This window comes from Lissotriton helveticus, chromosome 6 (genome assembly GCF_964261635.1).
Source record: "Lissotriton helveticus chromosome 6, aLisHel1.1, whole genome shotgun sequence".
Lineage (NCBI taxonomy): Eukaryota > Metazoa > Chordata > Amphibia > Caudata > Salamandridae > Lissotriton > Lissotriton helveticus.
This window is the reverse complement of record NC_136067.1, coordinates 479,290,964-479,313,031: the sequence shown is the minus strand read 5'-3', so window position 1 is coordinate 479,313,031 and position 22,068 is coordinate 479,290,964.

The following is a 22,068-nucleotide window of genomic DNA, read 5'->3' as shown; positions in this document are numbered from 1 at the left end:
CATACAATTTGAAGAGGAACGAAGAGTCCAAGTACATCAACGACTACAACCCGGTGATTTTGTCCATGTGGAATGCTAACATGGATATACAGTTTGTGGCTGATAACTGTATGGCTGTGGCTCGGTATGTGACGTCTTACATCACCAAAAAAGAGAAGACAGAATTGAAGGATATGTGGGAGGACATTTCCCATGAAAAGAGCCTCAGCAAGAAGTTGTACAGTTTCAGTCTGAAGATGTTGTCGCATTGAGAAATCGGAGCTTACGAATGCTCTGACCGGTTGTCTTCAGCAAGTCTCTATGCCAAGTCCAGGAGTATCGTTTGGGCGAGTCTTGGTCTTGCTGCAACGCGTAATCGAGTTCTGAAACCTGTGCGGGAAATTGAGTATTTGGCGGAAAAGGAGCCAAACAGTACCGACATTTTGAAGACCAACATGTTGGATACATATTATCCAAATAGAAGCAGTCACCTCGACAATGTTTGTCTGTATGAGATTCTTCAAAATTACATATTCAAGAGGAACATCAAAGAAGATACTGAGAAAGGAGTGTATGCTGTAATAGGAAGTGAGGGATGTCTGGTCAAGCAAAGAAAATGCCACTTGGTAAACCATCGAAAATTGAGTGGCGAATCTCCTGAAAAAAAGGAGTTTTTATATTTAGCACTTTTGCAACTTTTCAAGCCTTGGCGTGCAGAAGAGGAACTGCTTGGAGATTTCCTCTGTTACGAAGACTCTTTCAATGCCACCAAGGAGACCATAGAATGTCCTGCTTTTCCCAAATATGTAGAAATGTTGAATGCGGAAATTGAGCAGGAAGCAACGATTGCAGCCGAGATTGCCAGAGACAGTTTTCAGGACAGTCAGAGTTATGCTTCATTGAGTCAGGATCCACTAGGAGGACCTGTTATCAAAAATGAAGCTGCCACTGCCATGAATGAAGTGGAAAGAGCCATGGCACATACTCAGGAGGATGCGGTTAACTTAGAAGAGTTGGAAAGACAACTCAACGTTGAGCAGAGGAAAATATATGACGAAGTTACCATGCAAATTGATCATGGATTAAGTCATGACAAGAAAGAGTGCTCATGTACGTCGTTGAAGCCTGTCCGACTGTACGTGAGTGGAGAAGCGGGAACTGGAAAAAGTTTCCTCATTAAAGCAATTTCATGCTATTTGCAGGAAAGGACAGAGTCATCGCTGTCTTGTGTTGTCACCGCTCCAACTGGACTGGCAGCACATAACATTAAAGGGATTACTTTACATCGTTTACTGATGCTGCCAGTGGAGCATGACAACAAATTACAATATCACAAGCTATCTGGAGATGCTTGTTTTGAAGTTTCAAGAATCTTGAGGAAAATGAAACTTCTTATCATTGACGAAGTAAGCATGGTTTCCAATGTCATGCTTGCCTTTGTGCATTTGAGGATGCAAGAAGTTCTCAAAACAGAGTATGATGTGTTATTTGGTGGCAAACACATCATTGTTTTCGGAGATCTTCTGCAGCTGACACCAGTGAAAGGGCAACCTGTGTTCAAAATGCTCACGCATGAAGATACCAGGAAGTGCCTAGGCAGCATTGGCAACGTCAATATATGGTTAAACTTCAATTATGCTGAACTGCATGAAAATATGCGTCAGGCAAAGGATGAAGTTTACAAGACTATTCTACAAGATGTTAGAATTGGAAAAGTGACCGAGCATGGGAAAGAAGCTTTACATGCACGATTACTGTCAAATTTATATCCAGAACAAGATGTTGTGCCTGAGAATATTTTTCAGAAAATTACTGATAAGAAATCTGGAATATGTTTGATGCCAACTCTTGCAGAATGTGCCAAATTCAACAACAAAATGTTGCATTTAGAAAAGCAAGAGATTGTGAAACTGGAAGCTATTGACAGAGTAGAGCATATGGGATCAACAATTATTTTGTCTGAGAATCTGAAAACAAAATTGGATTCATTAGATAAGAGTATATCTAAAACTGCAGGTTTTGAAAAGACTCTGAATGTGTGCTTGAACTGCCGTATAATTTTAAGAAGGAATTTACATGTTGAAAGAGGTCTGGTAAATGGATCAATGGGTAATGTTGTTGATTTTGTAAAATACAGAAATAGAGATGGAATTGAATTTTTAAAAATTAAATTCGATGGCATTGAGGAAGTACAGCTAATTGGTCGTTGCTCTGCTAGATTTTTGCTTGTAAAAGACTTATATGTTCGCCGTAAGCAGTTTCCTGTTTGCTTGGCATATGCGGTGACAATCCATAAATCGCAAGGTTTAAGTGTAGACAGTGCATTGGTGAATATTGGCAGTTCTGTGTTCAAGGAGGGTATGGCATATGTGGCATTGTCACGAGTTAGAACTTTATTGGGATTGTACTTGATTGAGTGTGATGTCACAAACATTTGTGCTGATCTAGATTGTGTTAAGGAATACAATAGGTTAAGAAGAGAGTATGCGCCACATTTGCCTCAGTATCCTTTGTTTGAGAAACGTGTGGTAGGCCGGAAACGAAGAAATGTGACCAATACTGGGGAGGTTGTAGCAAAAAGACGAAAAGTCGATGAACCTAAAATTACAAGCAGAAACAAAAAGGATTCTGTTGAAGATGTTGTTGGTTTTCAATTTGAAAACAGTTCTGGTGTCAACTGCTATGCTAATGTAGTGGTTAATGTTTTGTTTTCTCTAGAAAATGTAAAAGAAGAGATTGTGGTCAATTCTGATCAAAGATTTTGCAGTTTGTTAAATTCTGTGTTAGAGAAATGTAGCACTGATAGAAGAAACATAGAAAGTGTGTCTGAAATTCGAAATCTGTTAGACAGATGTTCAGGCCAAACACAATTCTCTCAAAATATTCAGCAAGATTGTCAGGAGTTTTTAATGTATATGCTTGATGTATTACATGCTGAAGGTGTAGATGTAGATCAGCTGTTTGGGCTTTCTTATCAATGGCAGCATGACTGCGAGAACTGTATGGTATCAAGTACTACTAGTGTAGACTCAGAAAGATTTATATATTTAACTTTGCCAGACAGTAAATCAGTCTCCTTTAATAAGCTAGTAAAAGCAGCTGATCACAACATGGAGTGTAGCCAATGTAAATCTGAAATGATGTCCACATTATTTATACGAACATATGGCCAGTATGTCATTTTAATGTTCCAACGATGTAGGCCTGATGGAACAAAATTGACAACTTTAATTAAAAATTTTGTAGCTTCGCAGTTGTCAATATCAGGAAGGACTTTTGTAACTGCAGCAATTATATATCATGACGGCCCTTCAATAACATCAGGACATTACACAGCTTATTTAAAGTCTAGAAATGGCTGGTCATTCTGCAATGATTCTGTTTTAATTTTCAAAAAAAAATTGCCGTATGACCTTAAAAACTCTTACCTGGTGTTTTTAAAACCAAAATTTTAGGGAAATAATCTCGGGATGTGCTCTGTGGAATTTCAAGAAGTTCTAATGGCTCCTACACAATTTGGCCTTGAGGATAAGTGTAGTTCAGAGACATAACTTCTAACCATAGGACTGGACATCATGGAGAAATACGTGCACTTTGAATGAGTTCAGAAAAACTGTTTCTTTTTATAAGCTAATTGAAGCAGCCAATCAAAACATGGAGTAGAGGGAATGTAAGTCTGCAATGCTGTCTACTGTTTTACATTGCTTTGTGATTAAAAGTGATGTAGAGAATTAAATTATTGTAGTAGTCATAGAGGTAGTGTAAGTCTGCTTCATAGTAAGCAGTATCAGTGTCATAGGAAATGTAGAACATGACTGAGCAAGAAGGGGAAGATATTACTATTCCAGGATTGTGAAAATGATCTTCAACATTTTAATTCTGAAAGTTGCGGAAATGCCAAATGACGGGATTGGCTTACAAGAAATCCAAGAGTTATAAATGGCTCTGACCAGATTTGGCCTTGTGGAAACTTGTGGTAGAGAGCAAGAAGTCATTTATTGCATGTAACGTGTTTTTAAAAACGATGGAGATTTTCTTTCAGAAAGTGACGGGCTGAAAGTAATAACAGCACAAAAGAGTGTAAGCTGTTCATAGGACATCCTTGGACGTCATGGAAAGTAAGTTAACTTTAAGGAGTTCTGAATTTTCATTTCTGATGTTGTATGGGTTTTTTAAACACAATCATTTTGATTGTGTTTTTTTCCCCCGCTGTTACATGATGAATACCTTCAAGTCACTGTTTTTAGTGAATTTTGATACATTCTGAGAACAGCAAAAATAAACCATTTAACATGTATAATTAATTCTGTACTGTTTGCATTTATGATGTATATGTAGAACTGTGTAGGAGGCATGGAGAAGGTGAGGCTTCTGTAAGTGTCAAAGTTGTTGCATGCAGTTCTGCACTTCTGCGTATTCTTTCATATGCTAGACTACATCTGCACAATGAGATACCTAAGCAAAGGAAACACAAGTGATGTGATTGTGAAATGAGCAAAATAAATTGCACGTATTTCAATTACATCACCTGTGTTTCCTATCATTACGAATCACATTGTGCAGATCAAGTTTAGGTCTGTCCAGGGAAACATAGGAGGTTTGGACTTTGTTGAAGAGTGCAGTGGACATGACTCACTTAATTGGTAGACCTTCACATGTATTATCTCCTCTGTACTCTTCAACAAGTGTAAATGTCATCTGCAACCCTGAGTAGGCCTCACCTGAAACAAACCTCTGGATAGTAGACATCTTATTGGCATCCTGAAGCAATTATTTAAAATGTTAGTGTCTTGCGACACTTTTCTGAAACAACAGCAATGCAAAAGATGCACCATGTTTTAAGATAGGCCTCACTTCATCTGCATCAAGATACTGTTAGTTTAAAATGTATATCTTTAGGACTGTGTAGGGGGCCTGGAGAAGCAGAAGCTTCTGTAAGTGTCAAAGTTGTTGAAAAACTGTTTGTCCTTCAATCTTTTCCCTTGTCTTTTCTAATTTTTAAATACATTTTTTAATATTTTTCAAATGTTTGTTCTCTCTTTCACAGAGTAATTTAACGACAATTATAAGGTAAATATTTTGTACTGTTTTCGTTACATTTCTATCACATTTAACTACTATTAGTTCCACTGCTTCATTTCTTTAACCCTCAGTTTCCTGCCTTTGCTACTTCCCTCATTCCTTTCTCTATTACCTACTTACTCAACTCCTTCCGCTCTTTTTCTCAGTCCCTCTCTTCTCATAGTTCCTCACTCTTGTTCACTCACTGCGTCTCTATTACTCTTAGTGTCTTTGACTGATCACTCTATCACTACTTGTTCATAATGCTTTCTCTGTGTAGTTGAAGCACACTAAGGGGAATATTATGAACACAGCCAATAAAATTATTGCTCTTTTTATTGGCAGAAAACTGGTGCAAAAGTGGTTTTAGTGGCAGTTTTCTGCCACAAAAGCAGCTTTAGCGACACATTTCTGCCAATAAAAGCTGCAAAACTTTTATTGCCTATGTTGATGATATGGCTCTATGTTAATTACATTTCTTTGCTGTTTCAATTAATCTTTTTCTGTTATTTTTTGTTTTCTGTTTTCTATTTTTTCTCTCTGTTATTCCTCATGTTTTAATCTTATTTTGAACATTCACTCACATTCTCCAAGAAACTCTTCTTTGTTAATGTTATACTCTCTTTTTTTTTCTTTCACTTCGTTATCTATTTTGTTTTTCACAATTATACCCTCTTCTGTCTTTTCTTCGGTAAATAGATCTATTAAACAGTATCTCTTCTTTACTCCCTATAGCTGTCTTTCTTTTAACATCACTCTCTGTTTCCTTTCCTTATACTTACACTTTTTGTTTTTAAAAAATTTTTTGGGTTAGCTCCCGGTCCGCGTACCGGGAAGCTAACCCGGAAGCGAACCAAAAGAAATAGAGCTTGCCAGAGTGCTAAACATTCTAGCAATTTTTTTGGAAAGGGAAGGTAGTTCTGAAAAGAACTTTTTTTTTTAATATTTTTGTTGTTTTATATTTTATTTTATTTTTTTATTTTTTTTTGAACGATTTTATATATTTTTGGGTTTTTTTTGGGGGGGGAAACAACAAAAAACAGGCGTTGAAAAGGGCTCAACAGGAGCAAAAAAAAATTACTGGGGGCGGTTAGGGCAATCATGGTGTTCATACGCCAGGTTGAGTGCATTGATGCTCATGTTGCCACAAGCTAATAATGCACGACAGTGCATACATAAGTGAATCATGTGCCCAAAATTTTCTTGAATATTTGGCACAGTTTCCCGTGCCTCTTCTGGTGTTAGAGAAACCGGTATTGTTGGTCTGGCCACAGGAGTTGGTCTTGGATTGTCGTGCATATCCCTTAATTCCGCCCGGCTGTAATTTAGGGGATGTTTCCTCGTCATGTGCCTGTGCATTGTGTGATTTCCAAAGCTATATTTTTTGTCCGTCCCTCTGGACAATTGTTCCTTGCATATCAGGCAGGTGACATACCTCGCGTTGACTTTTTTTTGGCCACGAGGTATTGAAAAAAACTGCCAGATGAAACTGGCTTTCTTTCTGGAAACCCGGGGCAACTCTTCTAAAAATTGTGGTTCTTCTCCCTCCTCATCCATTTCTTCCTCTTCCTCCTCAGTGTTGGTCAGGACCTGGGGAGGTGGTCCTCTCTTCCCATGAGGAGGTGGTGGTGGTGGTGGGGGTCGACCAGCTGAAGCTACCAATGAAGCCATTTTCCAACAAGCAAAATAGGTCTTCCTCTCACAATGATGAAAGTCAGAGTGAGGAAAGAAGGAGGGGTTTTCATCATTTGGGAAAAAACAATACTTCTCAACCAATGAAAAGTGTTATTTTTAAGTCACCTGACCTAGCCTTCCATCATTATGAAACCAAAAGTGAAATGAACCAATGAAAAGTTTTATTAACAAGTCACATGACCTCTCACGCTCATGTTACGCGCTGCGGAACGCGCCCCGGTTAGCTTCCGGGTCGCTAAGCTTCGCGCCCCGGTCCGCGCCCCGGGACACTTCCGGGTGCGCTAACGCAGTACGTCATAAGACGCATTACGCGGCAACGCGATACCGTCACTATGTTGATTTCTTACCGGTTCGCGGACCGGGTCGCGGAATCAAATTGAGCTAACGGGAAGCTTCCCGGTTCGCGGACCGGGAGCGAAACAAAAAAAATATTAAACAAAAATTATTAATAAACATATAAAATATATTTTTGGATTTAAAGAAGAATACATTTTACAGCTATAGATATTAGCTTTTAAAAAACCAATGAAATTCACTGAAAAAACCATAGGTTATAGACCATATATAGTTAGGAATTAGCATTTACAAAACCTTGAAAATTCACTGAAAAAACCATAGGTTATAGACCATATATAGTTAGGAATTAGCATTTAAAAAACCTTATTTTACTCACACAAAACCATTGAAATTCCATATATAGTTAGTTGTACTAACTATATATCGCGCACCCGCAATCCACTGCTGATCATGTCACATATTACATCATTCATGACATGGTCAGTGACATCACTGATGACATCACTGATGACATCTCAAATGACATCACTGATGACATCTCAAATGACATCACTGATGACATCACTGATAACATCTCAAATGACATCACTGATAACATCTCAAATGAAATCACTGATGACATCTCATTTGACATCAATGGTCACATCACTGATGATATCATTCATGTGACAATACAATGCATCTCCTCACACTTTAATATAACCTCTGTTACACCCAGTGTTAAATACAGAATATATTTTTTTAAACAATTGACACACCAATACTAGTTACTACATACGCACTCACTGATTCCTACGTCTACACACACATTCACTCATTCACCCATACAATCATTCATACATACAATCACTCATCTTTACAACACTATCATATGCACTCATACACCCTATACAGACACTCACACTCTGCCACTCATCCTTGGAGTTACTCACACACCTAGTCAGTCCTGTAAAGAATCAATCACACTTCCATTTTCTAATCTATACAGTTAAACATAGAGTACCTTACATTTTCAAACATATTCTAACACATACTTACTCTCTTATAAATCATTGATACAAGAACACATTGATCTGCACAGAGTCACACATCTCCCAGCCAGCCACACACACACTCAGTCTCCCATACAAATACTTGGACAATCAATCAATAACCCATATAGTTACTCATATAGCTACTGATCAACACATGCAGCAGTTTACAGAATACCAGACATAATGATGCACAAATTAAGACAGTTTAGTCACTAACCTATGCATTCAGTGAGACACATTTAATCACTCACTCATACAGTCAGTCACGCACCTACTAAAACCTTCATTCAGACACTTATACATCCACTCATTCAGTTGTGATGTGATGTCATCAGTGATGTCATTTGAGATGTCATCAGTGATGTCATCAGTGATGTCATTTGAGATGTCATCAGTGATGTCATCAGTGATGTCACTGACCATGTCATGAATGATGTAATATGTGACATGATCAGCAGTGGATTGCGGGTGCGCGATATATAGTTAGTACAACTAACTATATATGGAATTTCAATGGTTTTGTGTGAGTAAAATAAGGTTTTTTAAATGCTAATTCCTAACTATATATGGTCTATAACCTATGGTTTTTTCAGTGAATTTTCAAGGTTTTGTAAATGCTAATTCCTAACTATATATGGTCTATAACCTATGGTTTTTTCAGTGAATATATATATATATATATGGGTTCACAATCCTGTAATGTCAGCAACCCGGCAAGGCACCAACACGGACAACAGGTACAGACCACAACGAGGACTTCAGTAGAAGATAAAGTGCTTTAATCCATAGATGGGAACGGCAGCATGACGCGTTTCGTCCAGGTAACCTGGACTTGATCACATGATCACATTTGATGATATATATATATATATATGTTTGGTTTTGCATAGGATGAGTGGTTTGAGAAAGGACAAAGGAATGTGCAATTTGGGGGAGAATGTGAAATAAGACAGTTAAAGAGCATGATATAATAATTTTTAAAAAAAATTAAAAAGAGAAAAGCAGGGGTGCTCTGATGGCCCCAGTTTTCACATTTAGCTTTGCACATTGTAAAATGACAAAACCTGTTTTTGAGCCACAGACATGAAGTTGCATTTCAAAAGTGGCATGCAAGTAAAAATGAATGAATGAGCCCTGCTCATGCTGATGGGTAGTGTAAGGAATGCTCAAGTAATTAATTCATGATTGATTTGAGTGAGTGTGCTTAATTTGGATTTTACTTCACAATAGTACATGTATTTAATTTGGAAAAGGTTTTTAAAGCATTCCAGGCAGCATGCATTTGTGCTGAATGAAAAGGATTTTCAAAGCTACATTTGTGATTCAGTTTGTTTTGGCAGGCTTACTGCGGCCTTCAACCTTGAGATAAAAAATGTATTTTCTCCCTGTTCCTCCCATCTTCATGAAAATAACTTTCTTATAATTCATGTTTGTGGCTAACTTTCATCAGTTTGCAGTTTGTTAAATAAAGCTTACTCAACTTTATAATGTAGAGTGAAAAATGCAAAGCACACATAAGTTGCTAGCTGTGTTGTGGGTTTTTTTCCCGTATGCTTGCAGACTATACAAGCTCTTTTTTCCCTTGAGTTTCTGCAGACAGGGAAAGAGGTGGGGAGATATGCATTTATTTCTCTACATGGGAGATTTTGCAATTATTCAAAATTGATCAAGCTATATGTTGAACACTCCTTTGCATTATATTTCATGAGTACTTTCAGAGACCTGACTGTTTCTTATGTCTCATTTTCCATAAATAATAGGTTTCTCTTTCTTTATGGAGTACTTTGTGTACAATATGCTTTGTGAGAGTATGGTTGAGCTGTTGTTTCTATTTCTGCTGTTTCTGCTCCTGTCGGTTGCCAAGCTGTGTAGGCTATAGCAGATTTTGCTTTACTTTGTCCCTGTCATTTGTGGCTATTATAACTGTTAGTACTCCGGACTTGCATATTGCCTCAGCGTTTTTTATACTTGCTAGTGGCATGGCCAGCAGTGATGATAATGTCTGTTATTTCTGCTGCTATTTCCACTGTGTTTTTTTTCATCCCCTGATATGAGTGAGTACTGGGACACAGGTCTGTGGATTTGAGGATAGAGACTGGATGCAAATGGAGGAACATGTGTGATCTGAGGTGGGAAATATAGAAAGAGGGAACAAGCTATTTTAGTTGCTGCCGCCAGGGGAAAGATAAGAGAGTGAAGGTGTGTCTAGATTTTAGTGGGCAGAATTTGTGTCTTAAAAGGGTGATTTGATTATCTGTTTGCAGATTCGTTTTACAGTGTTTTTTGAAATACCAACTTGGTTGTAGACATTTGGAAGTATTTGGTCTACATTGCCTCTTTCTGTTGCGTATTTAACATAGCACAGTGTTATGAGTGTTTTAGTGAGTGACTCAGACACATTAGTTGTAGCACATGTTTTGCGCCCTCTTGCTCTGATTATTGGTCCTTGTTAACGTGGGTTTCCTATTTACGCTCATGTCGAATTGTGGTGAGACTGTGATGGGTTTGGTATGTTACTATTATTGCCTTTCGGCAGGTGAATGTCTGATGCTGGGTCTTAATGTAAGCAGTACATAGTGTTCCCCCCCTTGAGTTTTGCAGATGCGCCATTCACTTTATGGGCAACAGGCGATGTAAAGGTGGGATTGTTACAGATATCCCAGGTTTTGATCTCAGCTATAGACAATGATATCTTGCCATGTATCCCTAATTGTCGGATACAATGGGCGGGGCAGCACGTCTTGTTGTGTATGATATAGGATTTGGTTGAGAAAGGTGTTGGTGAGGAGACGATTGTTAAATTGTAATAGCCCCATTATTTTGATTGTGTCTACAATTTTGTGACTGATTGGTGTGCAGCTCATGAAAATGTGGTTTTCCAACCTCCTGCTGTTAATGATACAAAAGGGATACATCTTCATAACTGCTTGAAAAAAGATTGAACATCAAGTCCTCTTAAAATCCCTAATGAAATATAATTTTCATGCAGTAAATTGTCTTTTAGAAATCCTCTAAATATATACTATGCTTAATCTTGCAAACGCAATCCTCTAATATGTGGTGCCTTTGCTGATTTCCAATTGTCAGCAGTAAGTGGTCTTGCAACTGTAAAATTCATGTTTACACCATTGTGTAAACATGAATTTACATGAGAAATGGTGTAAATGTGTTTACACCATTTCTGAGTGGGACGACTATGGGATCCCTATGACTAACTAACTCAGATCATTGATGCTATCTCTAAGTTAAGATACTTGTTTACAAGTCATAATATAGGCGGCCAGAAGAAGGTCAGAATACAAAGGGACGCAAATTGCATCCACATACAAAACTACAATAACTCCATTAAAAAACAACTTCTTAGCTAACATGTTTCTGCTTTTTGGCAATAGTTTTGTGAATAGCTTCTCCTTCATCTATACCCTCAAAAAAGCCTCTGGGCATATTCTCAAGCCCCTATCGCCATAGGAAAATCACTTTTTCTGACGTTCCTGTGGCGATAGGGTCAGTCCCTTATTCTCAAGGCAGTAATAACTTTTAGTGGCATAACGCTGTCTTAAGAATAAGGCCCCTTTCATGCAAAATTTAGCATGAAAGGGGCTTGCAGTGGGTGTTGCAGTGGGTGTTCCACCCCAACACCCATTGTGATCGATCCTGCCACCTATTATCAAGGGTGGTGATAATAGGAGGCAGCGCTGAACTTAAGACCAGAAAAATCCTGGTCTTAAGTTGGCGAAACAAGGAGAAATGCTTTATTTCTCCTCGTTTTTGCTTTTTCCATGTTTGCTGCCTTGTGCAGCACACGTGGAAAAAGCAAAATGCCATGGTTTGTTCATTTCCAGGAATGTGTCCCTTCCTGTACATGAACAAACCTTTTCAAAAATGCCATTTTGTAACTTTGATGTGTGCTACACGAAGCAGCACACATGAAAGTACAAAATGGTATTTTAGGATTGTTAATATGCAGGAAGGGGCACCTTCCTGTACACAAACAACCGTCCCCTACACACAGACACCCTTGCACTCTGATGCAAGGATATCTACTTTGGCGCTAAGTCGTGAAACTTAGCACCATCGCAGGGGGCAATGCCAAGCTGCACAACATTCTTGAGAATAGGGTGCTGCCTTGCTTTTCCTAAGTGGCGCTGAGAGGCGTTAAGCCAAGGAGGCTAACGCCTCTCACCGCCACTTCCTTGAGAATATCCCCTACTGTGTCCTGCTAAAGCACCCATTTTAAGATCCCGGTAAATTGGGTGAGTCCATTGCCTGGTGCCAGCGGATCGTTTTCCTCAATTTAGCGAGGTACTGATCAGGAGCGGTTACAAACATGCAGCTGTAGCCAGACTTTGGGGGTACAGGTTACTGCCCGCCCTGATCAATTATGAGGGTATTTTTAACTTGTTTATCACGTGCACTTTACCTTTTAGAATTCTGGTCCTGACGAAGCGCCAACGACCCTTAAGGCGACGCAGGCGCGAAACATGTTGACCTATGTCTTTCTATACCCAGGCATAGTATGCCATTGGGGCTAGATTTTATATAGCAGTTGAGTCTGCTCAGGGTACTTGATTACAACAATAGCTGCATGGTTACCCATTATGAATTTTACTTTACACCTGCACGCACTTTTATTTCCCTCAATTGACCCACCACCCCGCACACCCGCATGCACCATCCGGCAGTCCTATAAAAGATCTCCGATAAAGAGACCCTTCGGGGGACCCGTAGGGAATTGCAGCGCCGGCCCTACGAGGAGCAACTGCCCGATGATGAAGCATGACATCTTTCGAGGTGTGTGAGGGCAACAGGGGACACAATATGTTTCCCCCGTTTTTTGTGGGTCCCCTTACCTAGGGATTCTGTTTTTCTTTTCTTTCTCATTTTCTCACATATGGGTGACTTTTGCACCCTCATGCATTTGGTGACTTTCTGCACCCTGCATTAGGAACAGTGTCCCCGTTTTTGAAATAAGTATATAAATTAAGGAGCATGGACACTGGACCTTCGAATAGCTCCTTGGTCCCCCCCCCTCTCTTCTTTGTTTAATATTAAAGCACCTAAGAAAACATTAACAATAATACACGAGTATTTTCTTCCATGTGAATGTTCCAGGTTCTATCAGGAAACCATTGATGTAGTTTGCATTTTATAAGCTTCTCCCAAACACCCCATGCCTTACACTACCTTTCACAAAAAAAATTGCCTGGTGAAACAGTTTGGTCCCATTGAAGATAGTGGACATCTTGTAAATGCTGCCATGGAAGCTTGGCCTGATGAGATACAATTGTGCAATGTAGCTCAATGTGCAGCTCAGGTTCTTCACCATGAATAGATATATGTAAGTAATCATGCTTAAATTGGACCATACACATTTTCATCAATGCAGCATCCCCACTCTCAACCGGGACTCACCTTGCTCTAAGAGCTGTTGCAACTCCCCGCTCTTCTCAACGGTTGGGCGACGCTCTTTGCTCGGTATTACAGTAGCAGAAGGAAGTAGAAGTAAGAAGCGCTCTCTCTATTTTGCATGCACTGTGTGTAATGGCAGCACATCGCTGACGGATTTACATATTTTATTCCTTTTACAAAATACACAGTTCATCACAATGCTTTCGTATATCAGCGTCAATTAATCTGGCAAAAGCACGGAATCAATTTGCATACCTAAATATCAAAACTGTTAATTAATCTACAGAAATAAAATATGTATTACAATCTACATTGATAACGTACTTGCTAAGATCTATTATACAGAACATAGTCAAAAATGCCTTCAACATTGGGCTCGATTTTCAAGGAAACGAGCGCACCTGAAGGTTTTCGACCTTGCAGGAATATAGAGAAACTAATTTTCAATCCATAAAATATTCCCCAGTTATGCAGGTTTCCATGCATATTCCTTAAAACTGTTTGTGGATTAGCATTTGCGACAACGCCCACCAACTACTGCATGCACATCTGTGTATATTGAGTGCACAACATCGCAAAGGGGATATCCCATTTATTTGTACAGTGTCAGGTAAAAAATTAAAATTCTTCTATTTTTCCCAGTGCAGAACCCTTTCTCCTACACCCTCTCTAATATCGGAAGCTTTTTGATCCCGTGTTTCAGGGGTACATTTGTAGATATTTGCATTTGTGAATGAAGATACATTTCCAGGGAATTCTTGGTCTTTTGTACATCTCCATGACAAATCCCACCAATGGTCTTAGATGCACTCGAAAGAAAATCAGTGGTTTTGCATTTGTAAATAACGCAGTAGGAATATGTTGGTGTGATGTCAGAACGTGGTTCATCAAAGATGTTGCTCAGGTCGAATCCAGAAATGTATGCTAGAATCTTGATGTTTCAGTTGTGACCTTACTGTCTTTCAACATTGTCCCATTCCCTTTTCTCTCCCCATCCTTCTCAATTCCCCTGCTGTACTAAGACCATTGTCCAATGGAAAGCGATTGAATACCCGTTGGTGATCTGGCTGTATATAAAACTACTAAATAAATCTTGCCAACGAACATAGCTTTGAATGAATTATACAACTTATAAGGCTCCCAAATACCCGGAGGAGCTTTGGCGCTAAACAGAGCAAAGAGTAGCAGATGCAAGCTAAGTATTGTCAGTAAAGATCATTGATTAAATAACCTGGTTCTGAGGCTCTTTCTAAAAACCGAAAGTGAAGGCGCTGTTTTCGGTTCAAGTGGCAGACGGTTCCAATGAAGAGCAGTAATTTTGGAAAAGCTTACTCCCCCCAGGTGGCTTGTTTGAAGGAGGCAACAAACAACAGACTGGCTGAACATGAATACAACGTTCTGCCTGGAATATACCGCATAAGTCTTTTCTTGAAGTAGACAGGGGCTTTTCCATGAAGTGTTTTATATGCTCAACAAAGAGCCTTGAAGGTAATGCGATGGCAAACCAGGAGCCAAAGCAATTGTCTAATGGAGGCCCTGACTGACTGAAATTTAGGAATTCCTAGGAGAAAGCGTGTGGCCGCATTTTGAATGGTCAGCAATTTCTTAAGTGACCCTTTTGGAAGGCTGATGTAAAGACTGTTACAATATCCCAGTCACAATAGAAGCCAGGCGCTAACCACCACCATCATAAGATCAGCCGAAAGAAATGTTTTGTTTTGTTTTTTCAATTTTAAGCCACTAAAGGGAGGAGGAGGTGATCAGGTTGACTTGTTTGCTCAATTTTAGCTCCCTGTTCGTACAGAAATCCCAGGTTTTTACTTTGGAAGTAAGCATAGGCGCCGTGCCCAAGTCAGAGGGCCACCAGCTAGAAGACCAAATGATCGGATTATTGCCGAACTGAATAACCTCTGATTTTGGGGAGTTAAGCTTTAGGCAATTGTTGGCCATCCATCGACTTACTTCACTCATACAGCTGTTAACCGAATTCCCAGAATAACTTAAATGTTTTGCTTTTGAGACAATTATTTGTATGTCATTGGTGTAAGACACCAAAGACAGGCCAAATGATTTGATCAGAGCAGTAAGGGGTGTGATATATACAGGGCCGGACTGAGAACGAAAACCAGCCCTGGCAAAGTGCTCGGCCGGCCTCCTGGGGGTGCGACCGAGCTCTTTGCCGGGGCTGGTTTTCGGCCGTTTTTGTTACAGGGCCGATTTTGCAGCTATGCTGCAAAAACGGCCCCCAGGGCCCAAAACCGGCTCCCACCCTTGCGGCGCACCGGGGGATTGCCCGGTGCCCGCAACGCCCAGTCTGGGCATGGATATATAGGTTGAACAAAGTGGGGGAGTAGTGAGGATCCCTGAGGGACCCCCTAAAGAAAGCAATAAGGCTCTGAGTTGAAAGTACCCAGTGATACCACTTGCTGGCGTCCTGAAAGAAATAATTTAATTAACACCAGTGCAGAGTCATCAATCCCTAAATCCTGCAAACAGTCAACCAGTAACTCATGATTTACCATATCGAAGGCAGCTGAGAGATCCAGCAGGATCAAAACTGTGGGCCACATTATCAAGGAAGCTGCGGTAGTTTATCGCCGCTTTACCGGCAGGAAACTGCCGATAGAGCGGCGATAATGGCCTTGATAATATGCAATTCGAATTTCAATCGATGCCCAGGTTAGATGTGTGAACATCTAACCTGGGCTTCGATTGAAATTCGAATTGCATATTATCAAGGCCATTGTCGCCGCTCTATCGGCAGTTTCCTGCCGGTAAAGCGGCGATAAACTACAGCAGCTTCCTTGATAATATGGCCCTGTGTTTCCTCAACTGTCAAGAGGTGATATAATTTCCTCTGTAGCTTTGAGTAGAGCAGTTTCAGTACTGTGAGTTTCTCTGGAACTCAACTGCGTATTTTCTAACAGATGCTTTGAGCATTGAGAATCAGGCCCTTTGTGTCAGGAACACACCTGAGATATAACATATTATGAAATGTTATGGAAAAGAAAAGCGCAGGTTAATTAAGTTATCCATTCAAGCCTACCAAAAAGCTTGCTATTGCACAAATCAAGAATACAGATCTGCCCAACAAATTCATAAAATCTAAAACGTACATTCTATCTATACATTAAAAATAATACATTACCAATGTTACTTTATTTGGTTTTGGAAAACCTGATTACGTGAATCCTTAGAAATATCTCACTCTAAAATATCTTGGTGTTTTATTGGAGTCCAATAGTTTCTGTGGACAATATTTCGTTGTATTATATGTAAGGGTGGTTTAATTATCCCTGGTAACAATGGTATAAAGAATACCTTTCCATCTTTTCTTTTATATAACAATGACGTGCAGTAAGTCATCATCATATGTTAACCACTTGGATGCTAAGGTACCTGATATTCCTCCATGTAATTTCCATTGAAATCAATGGAAACTCCATGACGAGCTGAGCTCGTCATGAGCGTCGAAGGGGTTAAAAAAGAATCACTTGATTGACCAGCATATGCATTTTATTTTTATTTATAATATAGTAAAGTATTGCAGATGTTTTCACAATTGTTAAGTGTAGGAAGTTGTCTCACTATATAGTGTAGTAAAAAGAAGTACACTGCACAGAGGGTTCAGTGAAGCCCCAAAAGGTATACAGAGGTGAAAACAGATAATCCTAATACTCTTTTAGTAGTAGTGTGGGCGAGCAGTTAGGCTTATCAGAGTTTAGTGCTAAGCATTTGTTTTACTCACAGAGACAATAAATGAGACACACACTCAAGAATAAATCTGGGACCAATTTGTAGAAACAATGTCAATTTTTATGTATTTTGTCAGACAAAAAATACAGTTCTATGGTAAGTTTTTTCGGAGTTATAATTTTTCAAAGTTCAGAACATTTATCACTTTTGAGCGCAATTACACACCATTGGAAACAACGGTGCAAAAGCAGAAAAAGGCATATAAATTCAGACAGTGCTTTAACAAGGTTAGCCTACTCATTTTAGGTTGATGTTTGGACAAGGCATAAGGTTCCAGCAGGAGAAGATCTAAAGCTTCCTGTATTGGCCATGAGGAGAGTGCTAAGCGCCTTAGAAGCTGGAGTGCAAAGGCAAATGTGGCCACTTGAAAACACACTACACAGGAGGACTCACAGGTAAGACCAGTGGGTCCCCTTGGAGGGAGGAGGTTGCGAGGGCTGGAGTATTTTGGGAGCCCAGCTTGTTGGTTGGTGTTGAGACTGGTGGAGCCAGGTGAAGTGCGAACAGGTCAGCCGGGCGTTCTGTGTCTTGTGGTCCTCGCAGGTAAATTGGAAAGGCGATCTCAAGATAGCTGGGCCACTCAGGAAGTGAATCTCAGGTTTCTAAATTTCCTTAAATGGATGCTTGTTTCTGGTGCATTTGGATTCTCCTTCTTGGTGTTTTGCTTTTGGGGGTCCAGTACCCCTGATATTGGTATGCTGTGGCTCTAGTAGGTCCTGGGGACTCCAAGCATGGTGTGGAGGTTGATCTGACCCTACTGAGATGTTGTACCATTTCTTGCTTTGGTGCTGAAGCAATGTTGTAAGGGAGCAGCAAGTTGACAAACCAGACTACAAGGGATTGGTGCTTGAAGGGTGCAAGGGAGTGATACCTTCACTCCAATGGAGCTACTTGGTGATGTCTTAAAGGCTGAATGTGCTCCAAGGTTCTTGGACTCCTTTCAGGTTCAGGATGACACAGCAGGCAGCGATTGTTGAGTCCTTGAAGCAGCAGGCTGGGATTGGCAACTTTTTCTTCGGCAGCGTGGCTTCACTTCTCGTGCAGCATGTCTTCTTTGTCCAAGTTTTCTCTTGTCCATCGAATCTGATGTTCAGGTGTCGGGGTGCCACAAACATAAAATTTAGGGGCATTACAAGGGGAGACAGGTAGTAGCGAACAAACTACCTACCTTTAGGGTGTCCTCACCATCTAGTGACCACTTCCTGTGGTAAGGGACACTACCCTAGTCCTGATCAGTTATTTCCACACAATCCCAAGATTTTGAAATTTCAAGACAGGGCCTGCCTTGCCCTAGGGCTGCTGTAGGCTAAGTGGGGACCCTCACCCTAATGTAACAAATTTCTTGTTTTTCCTCCCGCCAAAAGTGAATCAGGAAAGGGGGCTTGGCTTCCCCCAATATCTGGAGAATCCTGGGTTGGATTTAAAAGGTGTCATTGCCTTTGAAGCTGCCAGCTCACGAAGGCCATCCTGTCCTAGAGCAGGTGTGTAGCACCTCTGCCCAGAGAAGGTTTTGTCTCTGTCCTCTGAGAGTGCTGGCGCTCACCATATGAGGTCTGAGACATGTCAAGTGGTGGCAGACTGGTCAAAACAAGTCGGTCACCACACTAGTGCTTGGCAGGTTTTCAGGGGACCCTCAAAAAGGGTCCCATGTGTGAATAAATCCAACAATGGTATCAGTGAGTATTTATTAAGACATGATGTTTGATATCAAACATCTTAGAAATCAGTGAACCCATTATGGAGCTAAGAGTCTCATTTTGACTCATATTCCCCCCATGCACTTCTCATGGTTTCCCTGGGCTCTTACATTATATCAGAATAAACCGGACAATGTAGGGCATATCTGCTCATACTGGTATACCCTTACCTTGGATATGGTGCATCCTGCCTTAGGGCTAAAGGCCTGCAGTAGGGGTGCCTTACCAATACCTAATGCAGTGCACGGGTGGCATGGCACACAGTGCTGTGTGCCATGTCGACTCTTCAAATTTGTCTGCACCAAGACATTCATCCTGCATTGGTAGAGTGCATAGCCTTGCTCAGGGGTCCCTGGGGTGGCACAGCCAATGCTGAAGTGCAGAGGACCCTCTTCAGTACCCATGCCCTAGGTACCAGGGGTACCATTTACTAGCGACTTACAGGGGTAGCTGAAGTGCTGACAATCATGGTACAGTATTTGGCAGAGAGATCTGGTACTGGAAACCTGGTTAACAGGGATCCTGGGCATTTACAGTTCAAAATCTTGTCAGGCAAACGTGGGAGCTAACCAGTCAAAAAGAAGCACTTTCCTATGTTGAGCACTTCTGATGGTAACATATTTTGTGTGACATTGTACAGTTTTGCTGGTTTTACAGAAACCAAACATTTTGTTGTATCTGATTTCTTTTATATTTTCTAATATCCATACATAGTCCAAACAATGTTCAAAGATCTCTTGTAAAATAATTTCTTTTGGTCCTAATTCCCTTAGATTTCTCAAGATAGGTAACATTTTGAAAGTGTTTGATCTTGAAATCCCTTCTAACGCTACATAAATGATCACATCATGTTTATTCAGAGAATGTTCAGATACCAGGAGGGAAATTATTTCCATCTTAGAACACTTTTTTCTCATATTAATTCCAAATTGAATGGAAAGTGTTACATTACAAATGTTAAATGTATCTGAAACTTAGTTTAATTCAATGCTCTTCATTCTCAAAAGATTTCAAACTGTGGTTCTAGAACCTCAGGGTCAGATTTATCAACAATTGGTGCAATGCAATGCAATAAGCCAATGTCCTGTGCTGTGTCAAAAGGATAGAGAAGGAATGCACCATAATTACTAGCATATTACACATTTCTTCTCTCTTCCTCCACTGGCACACTTGTGGCTCCCAAGGGCCAACGCAGGCAGTCTTTTTTTTTTTTGTCCTCATTTGCCATTACCTCCTTCCACAAAAGAGACGCCAACCACCACACGTGTCTGCCTTAAGGTACTTTAGCGATCTTTCCTCCTTCAAGACCTTATCCAGGCACGATTTTTTTTTTTTTTTTTTTTATATTGGGCGGGAGACCGGCCTCTTGAGTGAGAAACGGAGAGACTCCAGCCAACAGTGTTCAACCTGACAGACCCAGGATTACGTACGAGAGAGACCACTTCCCAAAGTCTTCTGGAGACTAATCGACATATTCATCGGACCTGGGGAAAAAAAAAAAAAACCCTGGTCTTCCTATCTCCAGTTTATTAACAAATCCCAAAAGGACAGATTTCTCTTACAACATGATCTAGCCAAGACAGTCTTTGAAGTTTCGTACAATGACATTAACCAAGCTGCATGTGATGGAGCTTTAGCTTCCACCCAGAATTTGCATATTTGTCGCCTTGCAGGATGATGGAATAGAAAAGAAAGGACTTTGCCTGTCCGTTTACATTTTCCTCCAATCCAAAAATGATAAGCGGAAGAGTAATGTTCAATGAAATACTTAAAATTGAATCCAAGGTGACCTTTACTTCTTCCCAGAACAACATAATAGCAGGACAATCCATAAACATGTGTGTATCTGAAGCTGCCAGATTACACTTGTTACATTTCTTCCCTGCAAGAAACTTGGAGAGCCTTAGGGATGAGAGGTAGGCCCAATGCAAAGTAAACAAATGATTACGTCTTAACCAGGCTGGTTTCACTGTTTTATAGAGGAAAGAAAAGGATCTCATCCATAGGTCCTCGCAGTAGAAGGCCAACTCATTTCCCCATAACTTATCTGGCAAGGCGAAATCCCCATCCGCCTCCTCCACCATGCACCAGTACCAACTTTCCACCTCTTTACCCCCTTCTCGCTTTTCTACCAATTGTTGTTCAAACTGGCTGTATTTAACCAATTGGGGTCCCTTCTTATTTACTGCTTGTGCCCAACTATCCAACTGTATGTATTTAAACCTGGAAAGGGCCATACCTGCCTTGTCCCTCAACACCTCCCAGTCTTGTACCCTTCCGTCCACCAATAACTCTCCCCATCTGAGTATCCCAGCCTCCTTTAACGGGGTTGTTAAACTGTCCTGCATACAAGGTGGCAGCCCAGGAGAGTCCCATACCGGGGCAAAGTTGGAATAATAGTGTAACCCTTTTTGATCTGGACCCAGTTTGATATGACGGACTGCAAGGTCTTTAATCTGACTTTTTTTGAAGTATTTAATGTCTCCAAACTTCAATAGAAATCCATCAGATGGGATATCTACTCCCCCTAACATAGCCCTGAACATAGCCCCCAAAGATGATATTGCAGGAGTTTTAAGAAGCATCCTGGAATACGTCAGCTGAAATGCCCATGCATAATATAGCAAATCTGGCAGTGCCAACCCTCCCTTTTCCCTCCTCCTTCTCAACTTCTTCCAAGTCAGCCTAGCTGTTTTAAAGTTCCAAATAAACAAGTTTATTTCTCGCTGACTTTTTTCCAGTTTTTTCATTCAAAAGTCAAGGGGTTAGAATTAAAAATAAAAGTAAACTTTGGAAGAATGGACATTTTAACTAAATTTGTTCTCCCAAAAATGGAGAGTGGCAGGAATGACCAAGATTTCAGAAGTTTCCTGCATTCCGTGGCAACACGATCTAAGTTGGTCTGTGCCAAATTACCTATTTCTTGGGTAATACGTATTCCCAGGTATCTCATAGATGTTGCCACTGTTAACTGTACATTAGGGATGTTCCAACACATGATCTCTGTTTTGCTGGCGTTGATATCATAGCCAGAGATTTGCCCAAATTCTCCTGCCTTTTTGATTACCGTCGGGAAAGCTCTCTGCGGATCTGACGTATAAACCAAAATATCGTCCGCATAGAGCGCTATCTGCTTCTCC